The 12,914-nt window shown below is 35.8% G+C and overlaps 1 long non-coding RNA gene across 1 annotated transcript in view; it reads right to left on the minus strand.

The window, feature by feature from the left end:
• Positions 1–353: 353 nt before the first annotated feature.
• Positions 354–12,914, minus strand: part of LOC108734703 — a 62,984-nt gene continuing 50,423 nt past the window's right edge. The window contains exon 4 of the long non-coding RNA XR_001937423.1: positions 354–3,238. This is a non-coding gene — a long non-coding RNA (uncharacterized LOC108734703). The remainder of the gene's footprint in view (positions 3,239–12,914) is intronic.

Below are 12,914 nucleotides of genomic sequence, written 5' to 3' on the forward strand. Positions count from 1 at the left end.
TTCAGTATTATGAGTTTTTGCACTTTTTATTTTCTGTGTGAACTATTGTCTTACAAAGATTACAGTTATCCTGAGATAGAGAGCTACTTATGTTTAATACAGAACTGATGTACATATTTATAATCCTATACCCTCATTTATTCCAATTTTATTTCGTTAGAGTATATTCATTTGAAGGAAGATGTAAAAACGCTGTTGTATAGCTAGTAAACGTTGAAAATCATCTTTACACCTTAGATTTAATTTACACCTTAGATTGAAGAATGTTACATTCCATATATCTAAAATTACTAAGGTAATTATATTATTATTCACTTTTACCAATAAACTAAAACTTGATGCTTGATACAGATAATAAACGACTAGTACAGCCTGCTTTATCTTATGATTACGGAGGAACAAAGAGAGTCTCTTTTCCTTTTTTTTATTAGGTAGGAACTCATAATTTCTTTGTCCTGAATTTACTTCCGCAAAGGCAACTTTTATTCTAATTACAAAGATAAAAGAGATAAGAGACTGGGACTAATTATAACGTCAAATTGTATACACAATATCTTGCAGGAGTTGTCGGAATGTATACCATTAAAACATGAACATTTTAAAAATCGTTTTCCTGCTTCGCCTTTAATTTTTTAAATTCTTTTAATTAGCGAAATTTATTCATTAAGGGGCATGTTTTTTAATTAGAGAAGTACATTTAGATACACGATGGCAAAAGAATATTTCAGATGGTTTATTTTAATAGGCATGCCAGACACAATAATAATGCAAAATAAAACAAACAAACAAGTGAACAATTATGTGTTCGAAAAATTCTTACAATTAGTACAGTTTTATATTCTAAAAATTCATGTTTATTTTAATCTACCCTTATATCTACTCTACTATGTACTACCCTTATGTACAAGTGGCTAGTTGGGAACCGAAGACATGGTTATTCTATTACATATAATAATCAGCAAAGAGCGGCAGCATCTTTTGAATAATACGCTTTGCTATAGGAGAAATACATTTAGTTACCTTTTCATATAAATAATAAGGTATTATAAGACTAATAAATATAATTTAAAGCTTATGGGAGGTGCTACGCTTTGTTCAAAAGATTTTGAGAGTTTAAGACAGCTTTCAAAGAAGCAAGAGGTATTTTCATATGGACGTGGTAAAAAAACACGTTCATCAAATTGTGCAACATAAAAAGAAAGAATTCTGACAAACATTATTTGAGTTAGAGGTAGTGCAGAATCTAATGAACCTTGATCTTGATCTCCTTCACTGATTTCGACATTTCTACCTATAAAGAACATTAGCCTTGGGATTGTCAATTTTTGCTTGTATAGCAAGACACGCAGTAAACAATCAAATTTTTGTATTGCAATAAGGTCCGCTTATCACGCGCATGTGAAGGTTCATGAGATTTCGAACTAGCTGTAGGTACTTGATTTTTCTACAACAACTTCAAACGTTTCATATGTAAAGTAGATCTTAAAACAAATTTAAAATGAAAATGGGAAGCCTTTCGCAAAATAACGTATGCTGCAAGAGACACTACCGAAATTATATGTTACCCGGATGACCTGACTGTAAACGAAAATATTTGGAAGGTTCGCTGCACGTAACAGCGCGGTTCACATCATAACGGCGCTGACTGTCGTTACAACCTGGCGAAATTCGCGAAGTCAAATATTACGAGACTGAGTAAACAGCTGTACGAGTCGACCCTTTTGCATATTAAAGGGTCCCTTCAAAGCATCTGTGGCAACAATCCCCATTGTATATTCTGTTCCAACACACGCGAATTATTCCACTGCGATAATTTGTTACGGGCGTCGGCTGGGCCGTTATACCGTCTAAGTACAACGCTACAATATAGACTTCCTTGAATCACCACCCTTTTAAGGATTAAATATAATATCGTATAAAGGATAAAGCAAAAGCCCGAAACGGCATTTCAAAACGACCCTTTAACGTTGTTACGTTGCTTAAACAACGATTATTATTTGCGGTAGGCATATACTTATATAACATATTATTATAAAATGTTTAAAAGTAATTTACAAATAAAATTGTACTTACTTATATTAAAATCCAAATATTTACTCTATCATCAGTCCTAAGATTGGTGGACACACACTCCCTCTTTCCTACCCTAGCTAATTTTCGCATTTCCCTAAAAATAATAAAAGTATTTGTAAACTGTAATCTAATGTACCTCTACCCCTATTATTACCTGTTTCTGTTTTTAATATGTCCTTAACTAGCCCTTCAAGTCTGACAAGATGACCTACCAACCTCTGTTCTCCTACTCTGGCTAATACCTCTTTCCTACCCTATTCTATTCTATCATTTCTAACCTTATCTATCCACGATATCACCATTCGTCAGTAACACCACATTTCAAACAATTCTGACATTTCTTTGCACCGCACCCACCGTCTACGTTTCGCACCCGTACAGCGTCGTGTTCCAAACATACAATCTTTTTCGAGTTTCTAAATTAACCGTTCGCGTCTTTTTGTTAAGGGGGAGGGGATTCGATCCTATGCTATCTTTTCTTTTATATCTCTACTGAAAAAATACTACTAAAAATGTAGAAGACGGATCGCGGGTTGACCACCTCTGGTTTAATCTTTCTGATCTCGTTAAATTTGAAATAAAAATTAATACAAATTTTGATGCACTCTTATACCCCCTTTGAGGTTGAATATCATCTTTTATGGTGAATCAGTGACCAAGTTTCACATGATAACACAAAATTTTAGAATATCTTTTTTTTGCGATTAGTATACATTTCCATAATCATTTCACACTCGTACTGTTAATAAAGCAAATACCTAAATGAGTACCATAAGTGGAGATATAAATGAAAAGATATTAATATTTTTGACTCACGAAATTTTGTTGACTCACTGTAGTCGTAAACGTTCATAAAGGTGCCTACATATTCTTTCGTAAGCCTTTCTGTCACATAAGTAATAGGGCTAAGGATTCCGAAACGCCTTAGAAGTTTAGCGTTATTGCCCATTTTTTTTCCGTTGTCGTCCTTTCTTCCTTCTGCCTGCAGGTGCCTTGGAGACCTCCCTTAGATGCAATAAATTCTTGTTACGAATTCCGAGCAAGTACACAAACTAACTAGCTAATGAGAATTATGGGGACAGTAACTGGAATTAAAACGCTTGTAGACTTCGGTGTTTTAAAACTTTTCGGGAGCAGCAGCACCGAGGGAATTGTATTTCCAACTCTATGGAGAGAAAAACAGATTGCTTTAAAATTACATTGTTGCAAACAAACTGCAATTTTAAGTTAAACTTCGGGCTAGACCAAGTGGAATTTCAAATTGAAATTGATTAAAATTACAATTTTCCTTGACTGTAGAAGGATGCAGGAACACTACTAGGGGAGACTGGGGCTGGTCGTGACATTTTGTGTCGTAATTTTTTGTTTGTTTGATTGTTTTACCGGAATGTAGGTTTGTTTGATTAAGTAACTATCTGGGTTATTAATTTAAAAACAATTTTAGATACCGGACTATTAGAAGTGACATAAATAAATAAATTCTGGGAAAAGAGACGTGTAACTGTTAGCCCCGTGCCAGGGGCTGGTTGTTACACTATAAGGGGCAAAATGTTACAAGAAAAACCAAATGTAATATAACAGTTTTTATTAAGAATAATGATAATTTATTACAATTATTATGTCTACAACGTCAAACTACAATGTTTGTATAGCAACCTTTTGCCCCATTATAACAAAAACATATTAACTTCGTTGAACAAAATTATAATCCTATTTTTTGGTCTTACGCCTCATAAAAAAAATAAAATTTAGGTAACTTCCAAACCACACACTGTACCCATTCCTCACCAGTTCGACTCTGATCAAACGGTTCACAATATATCAGGCAAAAATAATCATCTATACTTCCTTCGTTACACTAAGAGTCATGTAAAACCTTCCTTTTCACAGCCTTCTTCCTTTTTCCCTCTTTTTCTCTCCTTTTCCTGGGTCAGTGGAGTTCCGTTTCTTAGTTACCTTTCCTTTTTTTGACGTATTTTCTTTTTTCTTGCTCTGTTCCTGTGCAGCACTACGGGGCAGGTAGTAACAAATAACAACCTTCCCCGAGAAAATGTCACTTTTATCCCCAACTCCGAAACTTACCCTTCAAGGTTAAGTAGTAAAACCGCAAATAAGTATAACTGTATAAACGTCGATTCGTTGCAAAAACAAACGATTAGGGCATAAATATAACAACACACACATATCTGCTTTAAAGGAAAAGAGGTTGTAGATCAATATTACGAAAAAACGAAAATGTTACTAACCTGCTAACCGGTGGTGGACTTATCATTTGTATCTTTCTTACGTCAAAATAGTATTATTTGTTTAGCCACCGTTGCCGCTGTAACTACCTACCCCTGTCACCACCAACCCCAGTCTCCCCTACACATTGAAACATAGAAATGTGGCTTCTCGTTCGATCTGGTGAATTTTTAATAAAAGTTCTACCTATTATATTCTGAAAACGTTCAGCAAATGCAAAACTTACTGCTGTTTTCTTTTTATATTAAGGGAAGTGATTTCGGCTTTTCAATTTTCTCGTTTCTTGTATCTCCGTGTATGATGTACGGATGTAGGCACATGAATCCAACCGTTCACGCAGTTTTCTAAATTAACTTCTCAAAACTTATCTCGAGTTTGGGGCGGCAAGAAGTTAGCAAACCCACATCTGTTCGGTGGAGCCCGGGAGCGAAAAGACGAAAGCTCGGGATTCGCGGAAAAAACGGTACGTGAACTGGAAGTAGCATCAGGCATTTGGAGTGGGCCGGAGATAAGCAAAAAGAGAGGAAGATGGAGAGAAGAAGAGTGGAAAGCCTCAGCGACAGGCACGTTACTGCAAACAAAGCAGCGGTCACGTCTAGAAGCAGGTAGCAAGTTCAGTAATTAACTGGCATTGTTAGGATAAGTACCAGCCAGATGCGGGAGAAGATAACGTGTACGGCACAAGTCTAACTTTTAGTTCCGACAGACGACTCCGGTCCTTCAGGCACTTCAGAGTCTGATGACCAAAACTTTGAAAACAAACTTAAGAAACTTTCTTAACAGATAAATAAGGAATCAGGTTTCCTTCGTATCGATCTTGTGGAAACTTTACAGAGAAAAGAAAAGCTGATGTAATTTTTTGTGCGACCAACCTAGTTTTAAAATTAGATTTTCCTTTTAAAATTAAACGATGACTTTTCGGACTATAGTTACGAAATTACTCAAATAAACTGAATTATATCTTTTAGAAATATGCTGGAAAAAAATTAGGGTAGTTACCAAGTTCAAATACCTAGGAGAAATAATTCAACCAAATGCCCTGGACAAAGAAGCATTCCTGGCAAGAGCAAGAAAAATGGAACTGGCATTTCAGTTAACAAAAAAATCTATACAATAAGAAGTCCATGTCTATAAGGCACTACAATACTGTTATTAAGCCAGAGGGCCTCTACGCTTCAGAATGCCTTGCACTAAACACGTCCACACTGTTAGACAAGACGGAAAAAAGTAGAGAAAAATTATACGGAAAATCCTGGGATCAAGGTATGAAGATGGAAAATGGAAACTGAGAAGCAACAAAGAGATCTATGCAAAAACAGAACGAATAACAGACAATGAGGAGAAGACACATTAAGAGAATGGATGAAGAAAGATTGACGAATAGAATATTCAACTATTTCGACAGAAATCCCAAAACACAGATAGCATGGATCAAGGAGGTCAAAAGAGACATGGAAGAAACGAAAATTGTTGGAGAGGATGTCTAGAGAAGACAAGAATTCAAAGAGAAAATTAGAAAATTCAAGGGTTTTCAAGAAAGGCCAAAAAAGAAGACTTGAGCTAAGTAGACGGAGGAAAGAAAAAAACAACATGCAGAAAGAATAAACGTTTCTGGAAGAGAAGAAAGAAGGGAGAGGAACAATCATTAATTATTTCACGTGGTCCATAGTCGGCCAAAATCGAAAGAAAAAGAAGAAGAAGAAGCTCTCTGGTAATTCTACATTCGACACATAATTGGAAATGGCAATTTTTGGCATCTCTTGTCTTCAGATGATCATCTGCTAATAAAAGCTGTTGCAATTATAGGGAATGTAACATATTATTTTATTTGTAGGTACATATTTTTAGAAATTAGAAATTTTAAAAAATAAATTATGTAGAGCCAAGTGCAAAACGTGAAAAATTTAATGCGTTTCCGTGTCATAAAATGGATGGACCATATTCATAACTATTTAAAAATACGAGATTAGTAATTTATTCCAACATAAATTCAAAATCTAATCATAGGCAGCACTTATGGTTCCGTCGGTAATCCATCACTTTTTAGGATCGCGTAATCGCCAAGCTCGTGGCATTTGTGTATGGTGTTGTTATCGGGGAGGCATTTGCTCATTTTCATAATACCCTCGCACGCATTTGAAACATACGTGCTGGTATCACAACTTATACGTATAGTATGTGTGTGTGTACCTGTAGGTACATGTACGAATACATACAGGAATATTAGTAGTTACTAGTCAGTCGGATTGCGTGAGTGTCCTTTCTGAATTAATCAGACTAAGATAGATTCGCCGGCTCGGTTATCACGCACAAACGCAATCCAATGACTAACCGATTTGTCTTTGTCCTCGGCCGTTTATTCTTTCTACGACTTGGTTAATGAACACATAAATTGAATCACGCGGAACCCTCACCCGATCCGATCAGTTGCACCGACGAGACATTCACATAATCATCGACCGTGCAACATGTCGTTTTGTCTTTATTGAAATCACCACGCAAGTATCATTATTACTGCTGTTATTATTGTGTATTAGCCATTATTTATGCATTCGTATGAAATAGAAAATAGAAATATGTAGTAGAATGTGCATTTAAAGATCATATTTGATAATGCGCTAAAACCATACATATGTTCTAGCGTAGGTAATGAAAATGGGCACAACTGTCTTCTCTCATGATACAATTTTTCGTAATTAGCTCTTAGTTAAAAGACACAGCTAACTAAAATACTTTCTATATCTAGGATGTTCCTTAAATGCAGTTTTTCGATAAAAATCAAGAACTTCTATTCTGTTCAGCATCCTTAAATCTGTGGCTCGTAGTAATGTGCAAAGCAAAACCAAAACCAAGACTGTCCCAGTCTTGATATTCGTATTCGTCTTGTTTATTCGATCATGGTCTTGCTCAAATACTTCTAGTTTTAGTCTTGGTCTTTATCTTGATGTTACGTGTTAAGACTTGGTCTTGTTTATCCTGATACTTACGTGTTTTAATAATTCTCCTAAGCATAAATTTTTCTATTTATCGACACAACAGTCTTAAATGCTGATTTTTTGTCATACATGCGACCTTGTCATGACTTTTAAAGACTTTGTGCCGATAAAATAATTCGAAGTGGTCTGTATTCTGTCGAAACTGCCAGACGCGGATCGCGATTTCGATCTTTTTGGATATCATCAGCGCGTTGCAGACCAACTTTTAGCTGCTGTCTTAACAGTGTGTTTTAGAAAATACCACAAATGGTGCGGTAAACGTCATCTGTAGTACGATGCTACATTTTAGGATTACGTATGCTCCAACAAGGTCCACTTGTGTGGATATCTACTTGCTGTTAAGACAGCAGGTAAAAGTTGGTCTGTGTTCTGTCGGAGCTGTCTGCGACGCGCTGATGAGATCCAAAAAGATCGAAATCGCGATCCGCGTCTGGCAGTTTCGACAGGATACAGACCACTTCGAATTATTTTATTCGATTATGGTAACCTGCGTATCACGTTGAGGTTAGCTACGCCGGGATTCGTTTCAGCAAGTAGATATCCACACAAGTGGACCTTGTTGAAGCATACGTAATCCTAAAATGTATCATCGTACCACAGATGGCGTTTACCGCGCCATTTGTGGTATTTTCTTTGTGTCGGTAGTTGTGAAAGTTATAAAAACTCCTCCAAGACATAATTGACTTTTTAGCGAACAAAATATTAGCACAAGGTGCTTAAAACAAGTAAAAATATTGAAAAAAAAAATTAATTTGTCTCTCTAATTTCAACCATGTGTTATCCAGGCATAGGACCAAAGAACATTTACTCCGAGGATAATTTTGTAGATCCTTTTTTTCAAACGGTGGTAAAGTTTAGTTTCAGATACTAAAAATGTTTTGTTCCAAGAAAAGAATATATCAAAGTTACTTCAAACTACTCATAAATCCACCGATAGTAACAATTTTCCGTTTAGTCTTGCGTATTTGGTCTTGAATATTCGGTCTATATTTTAATGGCTAATTTTCGGCGTAAAAATTTTTTACGTAAGCTTCAAAAAAATAAAAATTCAAATTTTGTGCAATTTATGGATTCTAAGGGTTCCAAAATGTTCAGTTTAAGAACTTAAAGAAACTAAGTCATCTATAAACTTGAATAAATGTTCAGAATTTTATTTTTTCCTTTATTTTCGCCTTTACTTCATGAAGGAAAATATGTAAAGTAAAAATCTAAAACAAGGCACTTCTGTTTGATGACTCTCTGCAAGTGACGTAGATCGTTTCGTTTGTTTTACGCGGCGTATCTAGTGCGCGGTACAAGTCGAACACCTACCCATGTATATACACCGAAAATTGCACAGAAGCTATTTCCCAAATGCGAAATAAAACACAAAGAGAAGTGATATAGTAAATCTTTTATGGCGTGAACAAGAATGCGTGAAACGAGCTCGAGATGGAATCGCTGCCCATAGATCACCGGCATCTCAAGATCCGACCGTTCCAGACCCCCACCATGCGACGTTACTCCTTCGTCTCCTTCTCTGCTGATGCTGCTGGTTCAATATAACCTATATCCACATCCTATCTATTATTTGCTCCTTCTTTTTGTCGCTTTAGTTTCTCGATAGCATTGCGACGGAAATTGCCAAACTTTAATTGGTTATGGAAACAGCCGACTAGTGGACTATGGAACTGTTATAAGACGAAGGAGAGACGAACAACTTTTCCTATTCGATTCCAAAATTGAACTACGTCCATCGCGACGCTCAAAACTTTCTTAAGTAAAAATATACGGTTACAGGTTAGAGAGATGCCCTTTTTTCCGATGATGGAGTATAACAAAAGCGTAGTCCTTCTTTTGACATTCACATTCACTGCTCTCTCTATATATTGATTTTAGATACTTAACATTGTGAAGGCTCAGTTCAATATTTTTCTCTTGATACGTGGATTATTAACAATTTAATTTACAAAATGGTTAGAGTATGCTTATTTCACTTTCACATAGAAAAACTGTAGTGAAAACCTCCAATTGATGACGTGCCTTATCAAGTCTAACATTTTGTACTTGTCGCTGTTTCTGGACATTCTAACGAATACAACCGTTAACGACATACAAATATTGGACTGATTCTTATTATAAAACAACACCAGAATTTTACAGAAGCAATTAAGTTTTTAAAAACATTATTATGTGGTTTGAAAGATATTAGCAAATGAAAACGGAAAAAGAAGGAAGAAGAATTTATTCTGAAGTTACCCTAGACAAAAATTTTCAGTCTCTCTCCAGTCTCTCAAGAGTCTTTCAGCGTCTCTGAGAACGTCTCTCAGTTATTGCCTAGGTGTTTTTATGGATCTCTCACAGTCTCTGTATGAGAGACTCGAACCATAAAATTGTTAATTCAGAGATTCGAGTCTCTCACAGAAAGACTGAATGAATAAAACTGAAAAATTAAGTCTTGAATTTCTCGTAGAAAGACTGGGATCTCTGAAATATGTTAAACTTAGAAAATTTTAACCATGTCTATCGACTCACCATTTATTGAGAGATTCGAGTCTCTCGTTCAGAGATTCGAGTCTCTCGATCAGAGACTGGATACGAAATGAGGATCTCTCTATGAGCGACTCGAGTCTCTCGTTCAGAGACGCTAAACAGATTTTTGACAGTCTCTCTCAGCGACACCAGAGAGACTCGATTAGAGACGGAGACTCGAGTCTCGCTTTCAGAGACTCTGAGAGACTGAACATTTTTATCTCGGGTAGTTGGCTAATATTTCAAAACATTGACTTGTAATTGTGCGTAAGAACATTTTCAAAATCTAGAATGTTTTCTTTCAATCAAAATCTTTACTTGCAATTAGCTAATTTTGAAGTACTCCAGTTGGCATAAAACAATTGAAAAAGAGTGGGCGGGTTTAAATGTCTATAATCGGATGTATACTTGGTTGCATATACCTACATACATACACTCTTATCTTCAAATTCTCAATTCTACATAAAAGTTGAGCGCAATCTAGTATAGACAGCTAATAAAATTATAAAATTTTATTACAGGTGTAATTTACGAGTAATATTTTAAAGGTAATAGAGTCTTGTAGAATCATAAATTTTTAATTTTAATTAGAAGTACTTACCTGCGATTCACCAGATAAGAAAATTGCTACCCATGTAAGAAAAGAAAAAGTTTAAAATAACGATCAAAAACTATAACAATTTTATCGCCCATATTCCGGCATTATTTTCATTGAAGGATTTCCGTTGACGCGCAACTTGAGTTCGATTTTATGAGACGTCTGTATAGATTTTCTGTCGGTTATATTTACGACAGTTCATTAACGATATATTACAATGGCAAAACGACCGAAGAGTCATGTTCTTTTTAATCGCATCGAATAAAATAGGAAAGTTTGATAGGAAACGATAATATTATACGCTGCTGTAATCGTTATCTCGGCAATTAACCACAATTGCAAAATACTTACTCGAGTCGTTCGTTGTCAAATAAAGACACCGCTCGGATATTCTAACTTTAAAGTGCACCAGATAACCGAGAAGACGGTTTTCTTATTAGACTAGCGAACAATTTAATCTCCAAGGATAAATAGCGAATAGCGTAAGTAACTCCTAAAAGATAAATCTAAAAGTTCGTTTGGTCAAGTTAAAGGAAAGAATGCTCTTTTGATCTCTCGCTTCCAAAATTTTATCACTTTAACTTTCAAAGTGTATTTAGTCGAAAAAATGGAAGCTTTTCTATATGATCACTTTATTGACTTAGTAATTAGTCGGTGTCTGCAATACGACTCCCTACGGATAGGAAACGTGGACAGTGAGCGCAACGGAAAAGAAAAAGTTAGAAGCATTCAAAATGTGGTGTTACAGGCGAATGATGAAGATACATGTACCTATCGTGAATGGAAGAAGTTAGAAATACAAAGGCGTTTGAATGAGTAGAACAGATCAACAGATGGTACTACGGATATTGATAAAAAATAGGCTAATTAGGGACATATTGAAAGCAGAAACAGGAATTAAGAGTAGTAGAGGTAGACCTGGATTAGATTAGATTCATCATTATCATAAGGTCGTCAGTCCTAAGACTGGTTGGTTACGCACCTCCACTCTTTCCTATCCTGAGCTAATCTTTGCATTTCCCTAAAACTAGAACAACCCATATCATTAACTCTTTGAGTAATCTACTCTAGATCTATCCCTACCCCTCCTAACTTTCGTTTCTGCCTCTTATATGTCTCTGACTAAACATTCATGCACGAGAAGGTGTCCTGCTAACCTATCTCGCCTATTTCTTATTGACTTCGTCTGTTCTCCTATTCTTTCTGATACCTCTTCATTTCTAACCTTCTCTATCCACGGTATCCTCATCATTCGCCCGTAACACCACATTTTGGACCCTTCTAACCTTTTCTTTTCCGCCGCGCCCACCCTCTATGTTTCGCACCCCTACAGCGCCGTGCTCCAAACATACACCTTAGCAACCATTTTGAAATTTCTTAATTAACCGTTCGTGAGCATACAAGACTTCTTTTTATTGAAGGCGACTCGACCCTGCGCTATCCTTTGCTTTAGATTACTGTTCACAAATAGTTAAGGATGCTCCAGTTTTATGAAAATACGAAAATTAACTCAGGATAGGAAAGTGGTGGTGCGTCTCTAACCAGTTCCAGGACTAACGATCCTATGATGTTAAGGTAAGGAGCTAGAAAAACCTAGGATTATTTGTACATATTAAGTATTTACAGATCTATTGGTTAAAATTTTAATTAACAGTTGTACTGTACATTCAGTTGTACATTCCAAAATAGTACAACGATCCAATAACTTTAGCGAAACTGGATTCGCGTATCATAATTGTCAAAACCTTCATCAAAAGTAAGTTTATCTATGAGTTTCATTTATTAGAAGGTAGGTAGAATGTATTTAACTATACACGGTTGCGGTTGGTGTGTGTGCGGTCCACAATGGATATAATGTTATTGATTAGAGCGTCCTTATATTTCTCTAAATGCGATTACCAGTTGGCTATAAAACGTTACGTTTATTAGAGATCTCGGTCGGGAGGCATGGCGCGGTGCACCGACGGCACGCAAGTACCGAGTATTAATTATTGATTAAAAGTAATGGGGTTTGCAAAATGTAATCTTTGAATTATCTGTGCAAGTTCCTTGCAATGTACTTTCCTGCATGCGCATGCAACAAAGCGGCCATAAATAATCGCAGTTGTTTGTTGTTAGAAAAGTGGATTCTCATGCACGAAAGTCGAAATTTATTGTGAAATTCTATCATCCAATATACCACGCCAACAATGTTCTTCAGTTTCACATGACAGGTTTATAAGATATTAAGAAATTTATTGTCACGAACAATTTTAGTATTATTTCTTTGGAGGGAAGTAAACGTTAATTTGGTATTTATAAGTAAAAAATACTGGTATGCAAGGAAAAAATAGTAGGAAAAGAACGAATATAAAGATAAGAGAAGAAAAAAAAAGAAGTGGCTGATTTTAGATATCTAGGAAGTCAGGACGGAAGGAGTAATAGGGATACAAAGCAGAAGATAGCGCAAGATCGAGTCGCCTTCAATAAAAAGAAGTCACTTCTATGGTCAC

This window comes from Agrilus planipennis, unplaced genomic scaffold (genome assembly GCF_000699045.2).
Source record: "Agrilus planipennis isolate EAB-ADULT unplaced genomic scaffold, Apla_2.0 scaffold1, whole genome shotgun sequence".
NCBI lineage: Eukaryota > Metazoa > Arthropoda > Insecta > Coleoptera > Buprestidae > Agrilus > Agrilus planipennis.